Here is an 8910-nt window from a genome sequence, read left to right on the forward strand (position 1 = left end):
TCTCTCAACTGGAAATAGGATCTTTCTTCACTAAAACTTCTTCTGGCCTTTCGTTTGCGTGGGACCTGGTTTCTAGGGCAATGTTTATGATCGTTTCCGGAGTCACGCAGAAGCAGGCTATGTTTCTGATCCGTCTACTCACTTGCAAATTGACAGGTCTGGATTAATTCAGGGAAATGTTTGCTTTTGGATTGACAAGGTTAGGGATGTAATTCAAAAATCACCCTGGTTAGGGTTAGACTCCAGCTGGAAAATCAATTAAGCTAATATTTAAAAACCATCTCTAAATGAGAATGGAAGAGAAACAAGATTAAAATTTAAAATCTTCGCTTGATTCGAAGTTCACGGAACCGAATTGCTAACTAATTCTGAATACGTGTTGTCAAAATTGGGAGAAAAAAAAAATGAAAATGAGTTTCTCAGTTTTTAGCATAACCTTTAACTGTGTTCGCTGAAATAAACTGTTTATTGGATTTTTGCTGAAATTCTGCTCACTGTAGCTTTTAAGCAAACTCTCTCTCTCTCTCTCTCTCTCTCTCTCTCTCTCTCTCTCTCTCTCTCTCTCTCGATAATGTATTGTGTGATATGACACAACCATGGGATGTTCCTGGGTAGACGGTAGCTGTTTAAAAAAGAGGGGGGCTGGGCTCTCATTCAGCGCAATCACCTGGTTGGTCCCAAGCAGGTCATATCCTGAAGGGGGAATTAAGAGGGAGTCCTTAATTCATAAAGTGGTTGGGAGAAGATTTTTACTTAGGCATTCTCATCATTCTAACAACTTGTTTCTTTCTCCTCCCAAAGACAACTCATTAGCAAATGCCACCTAAGTGGTACTTCCTTTGTGACTTCGCAGCTGTCATTGTTAGGCGTTCATCAGGCCCGAAGTGCCCTTCTGTGTATTTCTGGAAAGCTATTCATCCGCCTTTAGCTGAACAAACGAAGCTGTTTAAACTGTTAAAATACAGTGCCATAGTCATTTGTTTGTGCATTTTCAAGTTGCATTTAAATGAAAGGTTCAGGCTAATTGGTTCTAGGAATAGTATCAAAAAGCAGCCCTAGAGGGCGGGTAATTAAGTGCCTGTGTTCTGGGCCAGAGCCGACCTCATACGGAAGGGCGTCAGGGCTCTGTCTTCCCTGTGCCTCTGTTTATCTCTACCAGCTTGGTGGCTGAGGGTGGTGGGGGTCGCGGGTGGTGGGGGTTGCGGCTGGTGGCCTGCGGGGCGGCGTTAATTATGGCACAGTGCGCGCAGACTTGAGTTCCGGGAGGCCAGGACCGGTCCTGCCTGCCACGATCTGTGCCCCCAAAGGGGCTCCCAGCCCAATGTCAGAAGCTGCCTTGCAATTCTGAGCCATTTTTCAACTTGTGTGCTTTAAGTGAGGTAGGAATGGGATAGCTGGGGGCTTGGAGCCTCGGCGGCCACTTCTCATTTTCCGGTCCTCCAGAGATCCCACCCACCGTCCTCACCCCACCCTCCCACCCACCTCCGGAGCATGCCAACTTCTCTCACCCTGCAAGTATTCCTATGCCCCTGGCATCGTGACATGAACTAGCAAATAAAAAACACTAGGAAGGAGGGAAAGAGTTGGGGGAAAAAAAACTGTGGGAAAAGAAAAAGCCCCCATTTCTCACTCGATTTTGATCCGGTAGCCAGGCATTTTCGTTTTGCGGTAGGAGGGGCACATTAGCTCTCCTGAGCTAAAAAAGTGAGATGCCACCATCCTGACAACATCGTCAAAGTGTCCAAAGCTGCCATACTAGGTATTTGAGACAGCGGTGATAAGCCTGGGGATGCGGGATTGGAGAGATCTAATTTTTGTTTCTTTAGACAGGGTCTCATGTATCTACCACGAGGGGCTGGAACTTGGTTTTTAGCCAAGGATGACTTTGAATTTCTGATCTTCTGGTCTCCACCTCTAGCATGCTCAGATTAATGACACAGACCTCCACAGTTAGGTTACCCACAATCTTGGTTTTCAGAGAAATTGCCTGCTGTGGAGTTCATACGGAAGCCAGATGGTTGTGGTTCGGTTCTGTTTGATCAGTTATAATGGTGGGACTGCGGGACACCATTCAGTTGCCCTGTGCTACCTTAGCTCATTTGTGAATCATTCATCAGTTTGTCGTCCCCCCCCCCCCCCCCCCCCCCCCCCCCCCCCCCCCCGTCTTCAGTCTTACTATAAGATTATGGTTCAAAAAGTTGAGGTCCTTCAACAGTAATATTCTTATACAGTTTGCTTACAAAATATTTCCTTTATTCATGCCAGCTGTTTCTTACACATGCATGAGAGTTGTGTGGAAATCCTAGCTTTAAAAATGACTTTTTAGAAGGACCAGAAGCAAAGAGAGTGAATCAGTTCATTCTCTGGGAGTTGATGGCTCATCTATACGTGGACACATATGTGAATTTTAAGGTGGCAAACCCCTCACTGTTAAAAGTTGAGGAAAATATTTCAACCTGTGTCAGACAAAAGGTTAGTGCTAATGCGTAAGAAAGACATTACAGTCGACAAGAAAAATTCAAATGCACCATTAAACATCAGGGAAAAGCCATTTTCCAAAGAATTAAATTACAAGTGGGAGTTAATTAATAAAGAAATGTTCGTATAGTAATAAGTATAAGTATATATTTGAAAAGTTTTCATTTCTCAAAACTGACACGAAGAAATTAGTGTTGGTAAAGGTCCGAGGGACCAGAGGTGCGTGCTGACTGGAAGCCTCCTGGGCACCTTAATGTCAGCCACTATAGCACTGGTCCTCAACCTTCCTAACGCTGCGTCCCTTTAATACAGTTCCTCGTGCTGTAGTGACCTCCAACCATATAATTATTTCCATTGCTACTTCATAGCTGTCATTTTGCTACTGTTATGAATCATAATATAAACATCTGTTTTGGGGTGGTCTTAGCCGATCCCTGTGAAAGGGTCATTTGACCCCCAAAGGAGTCGCAACCCACAGGTTGAGAAGCACTGTACTAGAGTATTAAAGAGGGAAGGGACTTTGATCTGGAGTTCACCTTAAAAAGATTAACCCTGAGAAAATCCTGGTCATAGATATTCCTATGTTTGTAAGAATGATGGTCAGTGTTGTTTACAACAGTAAGAGAGGGAAAAAAAAAACAAAGTAAATCAGGGAGTTGGTTGAATCTATAAAGACAATAATTGAGAACTGTATTTATTTGTATATATATATATACACTTACATTTATGTGAACAGATATTGATAGAATACTACTAGAGTTATTAAATTATTTAAATAATTATATAGATATATATTGAGTACATAAAAAATTATGTATTTAACATTGTTTTTTCCAGTTCTGGGGACTGAACTCAAGCATTCTAGTCATGTGCTGTACCATGGACCTATGGCCCACCTCTGTGTTATATTTTTAAGTGAAGAAGCCTTGTGCAGTTTGGGAAAGCAATACAACATAGTGGTTTAGTGCATGCAGCCAGACTGATGGATGGAATCTACTCATTTTAAGACATCGGAAAGGTTGTTGGACTTTGATTAAGTACCTTGATATGTGAATGAAGGTAAGAAATGCAGAATGTGGAAGGTAAAGCTAGAATCAAATGAAGTTTAGCTCTGGACTCAGAGCCTAAATTCTTAACCAATGGCTACACTGAGCAAAAACAAGTAAACAGAGATGAAGGGACACGAGAGGGAAATGGGTAGAGATGGTACAAGACACAGAATCATCTACGCTGGAAGTCCTTTTAAGAGAAGGTTTTATACTGCTGCCGTCTTTGAATTCCCAGCATTTAGCTCCATGCCTGGTGCCTGATAGATACTAATGTAATAGATACAAAGGCCTGATATAAGAGCAGAAATTCTAATTCTTTGTTATGGGACCATTGGCTGGACACTCAAATTCACAATTAAATAAAACAAAGAAGTGAAGAAAGGTAGACAAGAATAGGCCAGCATGGAGATGCTGGTAGAGACGTGGGAAATGATACAGGAGGACCTCCAGTCGCTCAGATCCTTGTGCTCTTCTCTTGAAGGCTGCTCCAACTATTTATTAGTGGTCTCTGGGTCTCTAATTAGAATCCCTTGTTTCCTTCTGCTTCCTAAAGGGTTGGAGAGATGCCCTGAGGGCTGTCTCCAGAGGCCTTTAGCCCTTCTAATCAGCCAGATGGCAGCCGCAGGAAGTGGCTGCTAAAGTGACAGTCACAAGGTGGTGTTGACAGCTGAGGGCTTCGGTTGAGCTGAGGGGCCACCAAGAAGCTAGTGCCTGGAGTGTCTTATCCTGGGACCCTAACACGAGCTTTGGTGGTTGGGGTTTCCTGTATGAACCAGGAATAACCAAACAGCACAACTATTTCATAGAATTAACAGAAAGTGGCTTTGATAAAAATCCCGAGATGAAAATGTCTGTGTGGGAACATTGATAATCCGTCCCTGCTCTTAAGATTCTCAAAATTGACCCACTTTGAAAGTGGTCTGGAGTATACATGGTGGTGTGCCCAAGTATTTGTTTACTTATTGTGTTTACATGAAATACTTTAAAGAAGAAAATAGACTCCGACTTGTTAGGAACTCTCTGTAAATTCCCAGATCTGTGAGGGAAAAGGGACCAGAGAAACATATCTATCGCCAGGGATTTTTCTTGTCATTGTAGCTCTAAAGGTCTTGGCTCTCTTGCAAGGGCAGTATCCTGGTTCCGATGTGTCAGCGGAAAGGGAGCAGAGTCTAGTACAAATGCTGCTGAGCCCTCTGGAAAGATGGCAAACAGAGGCCCTGCCTGTGTGGACTCAAGCTACAGACCTCACTAGGCACCTGTTCTTAGAACTGGGACAATGTCCAATCCTATAATTGCTGAAAGACATGCACCTGCCGCTTAATTTCCGTGGTGCCCCCAGTGAATTATACCTAATACTAGACAGCAAAGATCATGTTTGTTCATCCCTCTTTCTTTCTGTTTGTCCATCCACCCACTTATCTACCTCAAAGACAGGGTGATTATTTGCAACTGGATGTAACACGCTGCTGCTGTTGGCACAAATTCTCTCTCATGGGGATTTGTGATATGATGGATCGTGGTTAAATGGATTGCAGCTTCCTATCAAAACAGCACTATAATCGACAGCTCAGATCAGCTCAAACCTTTAGGAAAAATTACAAAGAAGACACAAAATATTTGCCAGACATATTCAAATACTCGCCCCCTGCACTACGCCAAAAATGGCAAGACTCTCCAAGACACAGAATATGATGAATGGGACTTTAACAAACTCTTTATTTCATAACTGAGAACATAAAGATTTGAAGAGAAGAAAGTATTTACCCAGCATCACCCATTTAACTCAGAAAAATTAAAGTGGAAGCCCTGTTCTCACATCTATATTCCTTTTCTGATATCCTATTTATGTCCCCCCCCAAAACCCTCTCTCCCCCTCCCTCCATCCATCCCTCTCTTCCTCCCTTCTCCCTCGTCTATCTGTCTGTCTGTCTACATATCTATGCACTCATGTATTTATCATAGGGATAAAGGAAACACTCCCTCTATCCCCCTGGCCCTCAAAAGTTTGGAAATGGAGTCCCCTGAAATGAGCAGGCAGTACACAGATTCAGAGAAGAGGTACGTCAGTTAATTATAAACATGGCCACCTCACAGGTAAGTGTATGTCCAACAACTTAGTGACAGCTGGAAGATGAAATGCCCTCTTTCTAGAGGAGAAGCGGAGGATGGAAACAGTCTTGGAGGACAAGGGAAGATTTTTTTTTTAGGGTCTATGAATGAACCCCGAGAACAGACCTCAGTCTGTGATGAAGTTTTCCTGTGCCCTGATGTGGTGTCTACCTCTAGCTTTTCTGACCACTTAACCCTTTGGAGGATCTGCCCAAAGAGGGGATCACTGGAGATAGCTGGTGTCAACATTTGAGGGAAAAAGGGATTCGGGGCGTGGAAGAAGATCAGAGAGACCTTAGTTGTGAGGCTGTTATTTTTGTTCAAAGTTCTTAGCACGTTGATGCATCAGACTTTGAAGTATTGGTTCCTGAGCCTCAATATTACATATCTGTCTTCTTTCACATTGTTTAAACAAGGGACTAGAACATACGTGTGCATATGGCATGATGAGACAGTCATAGTTAATGTGTCTAAATTAATGGCTAGTATGAGAAAGACAATGCATTTAAAAGTTACATCAAGCTTTATCAAGTTGTAGCAAAATACGATGGGAGTCATGGAGAAGCCTGCTACTCCTAATAAAACTGCTCTCTGAGCTGGCAATTAAATGGCCTCTATGATTGGCTGGAACTCTGTCTCTCGACCCCTCTTCCCCAGCCCTGGGCAGTGTCTGTGGCTCAGGGGTCACCCTACCTTCTTACCTCTGGGCCAGTTGAACACACAAGTGTCAGATGTATTTACCCTTTGGAAAGGTGTGTATTCAGGCCAGGCGCATGAGAGAAGAGGAGCCTGTGGCAGCCAGGGGGTGGGAGTGACGGGGACTCCAACAAGGTGTCTTCTATCTTGGGGTGACTTTCTGGGGGAGATCAGGTTAGAACTTCATTATCTGAGGCACCCCAACTAAGTCAGCCATTGCTGTTTATTGTTTAAGCACATTGCACATCTGCCCTTGTTTGCAGCCCTACATGCACACATGGATGCAATTGTTCCTTTCTCTTCTTCTGTCCTGTTGTCAATCTCCATTACATACAGCCTCTCTGCTTGGCATGTGGGATAGTGTGTGAATCTGTCCCTGACTCTAAGGTGCTTGTTATTATGGTAGGGCTTCTCAACCTTGGTGGCTCCCTCCCCCCCATTATCATGCTCCTAAAGAACATACTTGGATTTCTTTTCTGATGCCTTCTCTGAAAATGTAATGGCATCGATGCACCATGTATGTACACTGCATGTAGACCCATGCCTCATGCTTTAAACAGTAATATGTTCTTGAAGAATAGCCCAAAGGAAGAGACAGAAACAGGTTATTATAATGAGGCATGTTATTATAAGGATGGGGTTATTTCGAGAGGATAGGGGCATTGCAGTTTCCTTTACATAACACCCCCGTACTGTGTGCATACTTACAAAGTATCGCTGGAGATTGTTTTGTCTCGAGGCCATTCTATCTCATTCTTTCCCTGCCTCACGCTTCATCCTCTTGTGCAGTGACAACATTCTGGAGACTTAAGGGTGAAAAGAAGCAGGAAGGGCGGTGTGAGGGTTGTGAGGGGCACAGGGTGGTGTGTCACAAGCTCTGGTTTTATTCTTTTCTGTCTCCACCCCGAAGTATCTTTCCAGTATTTCTCTTCCTTTTCATTTTTGCCATTGTCTCTGGAAGGCTGTATCCTCTCCAGTTTGGGTAACGATCACTCTTAAATATTTATTTTGTCTTTCAGGTAGGGGCAAAGGAATGAGAAAGTTTGATACACTCAGGCTGGCTGAAGGTAAGAGTTGGGGGAAGGGGGATTTAGAGGGAGCGGCGCAACTGTCCCACACCCTGGTATGGCTGAGCACTGGTTTGCCCTTGCTCCCATGTGGATGGATAGCCAATGTCAGTGGTTCCTCTAAAGAATGTATCCTTCTAATATCATAGAGGTTCGGAGGAAAGGAGTCATGGGAGCAAGGGACCCCAAAATGAAAATCTTATTCTCAGGCATTAGAGGGCCGTCCTTCTGTCCATGCACAGACAGAATTTAGCAACTGCCACACGGTGGCAGCAACATCTCTGGCTGTTTAGCCTGGTGGGTGATGGCTCAGTTTCTTCTCCTTTTCTTCCCTTCATCCCTTCAGAACAAGTCCTTCTTTGGGAACTGAGGGGCACCAGAGTATGTATTTCAATGAATTTTCTTATTGTTTCTCTTTACCTAAGTTATAAAGTCTTGGAAACATCATCTCAGGTACTTTTATCACCTTTTCTTAAAAGCTCATATTTTAAATCTAACTCATTAGATCTGTGAAGCTGGTGGTTGTGCCACAGGGTTGTGGGGACAAGGGAGGTGACCAGATGTTCTAATTGAGTCTGCCAGTCTTGCTTCTGGCAGTGGTCAGGTGCCCTGGAAGAAGTCCCAGGCAGGCTCCACTGTGCCCCTTATCTGAACCGAGCTTATGAACTGGCCTACTTCCAGAGGAGAATGGCCAGAGAAGAGAGGGATCTGGAAACCAGAAGTGACAGGGATACTCGGAAGGGAAGGGAACATTTGCAGAGGAGAAATGATGTGACAGCTTCATTTAAATATTGAAGGGCTGCTGTCACTGAGAGGAGTTTAGAATCCGTTTGCTTGAATATTAGCTTTGGAAGGGATCTTAAAAATCCCATAAAACACTCTTCATTTTATAGGAAGAAAAAAAAAGGCCAAGAAAGTGACACTTGTTCATTGTTACAGGATTAGCTGGTAGCTGACAGAGCTGAGTCCACAACACAGGTCTTTTGGCTACACCCAGATACGTTCACCATTCAGGCTGTGAGCTATAAGGATGGGTGAGGTGAGGAAGGAGGGTGGCAGCCTCTAGTGAGGGTTGAAGCAGCAGTTGCATGTACAGGGAATTTCTGAATCACACTGAGGGCCAGCCACAGCCTAGCCACTAGAAAACCCATTCACTACAGATTCCACACACACTTGTGTGATTGCCATTTGACTCTAAATGGTAGACAGTAACTCACAGTGAAAGAAAATATGTGTGTGTACTCACGGATGGAAGAGTGTTTGGAAAGCCCTGGCCTTTATTCAAGTTCACCAAGGGTCAAAAAAAAAAAAAAAATCCCTGGCCCAGGCTCCCCAGTGTGCAAGGGTTTACAGCCTGTGTCTTGGGGGTGTGAACATGGAGCTTCCATGGGCAGCTTCACTAGGATTTGCTCTTGTCTTCAATTTTCAAAGTCCTTAAGCAATACAGACAGAGCATCCAAGATTTGAAATACTCCAATATCCAAAATGTTTCAGCTCCCACATTATGTCAC

The 8910-nt window shown here is 43.9% G+C and overlaps 1 long non-coding RNA gene across 1 annotated transcript; it reads left to right on the forward strand.

The window, feature by feature from the left end:
• Positions 1-1251: 1251 nt before the first annotated feature.
• Positions 1252-8551, forward strand: LOC131918889 (uncharacterized). Its single transcript, XR_009381120.1, has 3 exons — positions 1252-1379; positions 3316-3537; positions 7352-8551. It is a non-coding gene; the product is annotated as an uncharacterized LOC131918889 (long non-coding RNA).
• Positions 8552-8910: the final 359 nt, after the last annotated feature.

Source organism: Peromyscus eremicus, chromosome 8b (assembly GCF_949786415.1).
Source record: "Peromyscus eremicus chromosome 8b, PerEre_H2_v1, whole genome shotgun sequence".
Lineage (NCBI taxonomy): Eukaryota > Metazoa > Chordata > Mammalia > Rodentia > Cricetidae > Peromyscus > Peromyscus eremicus.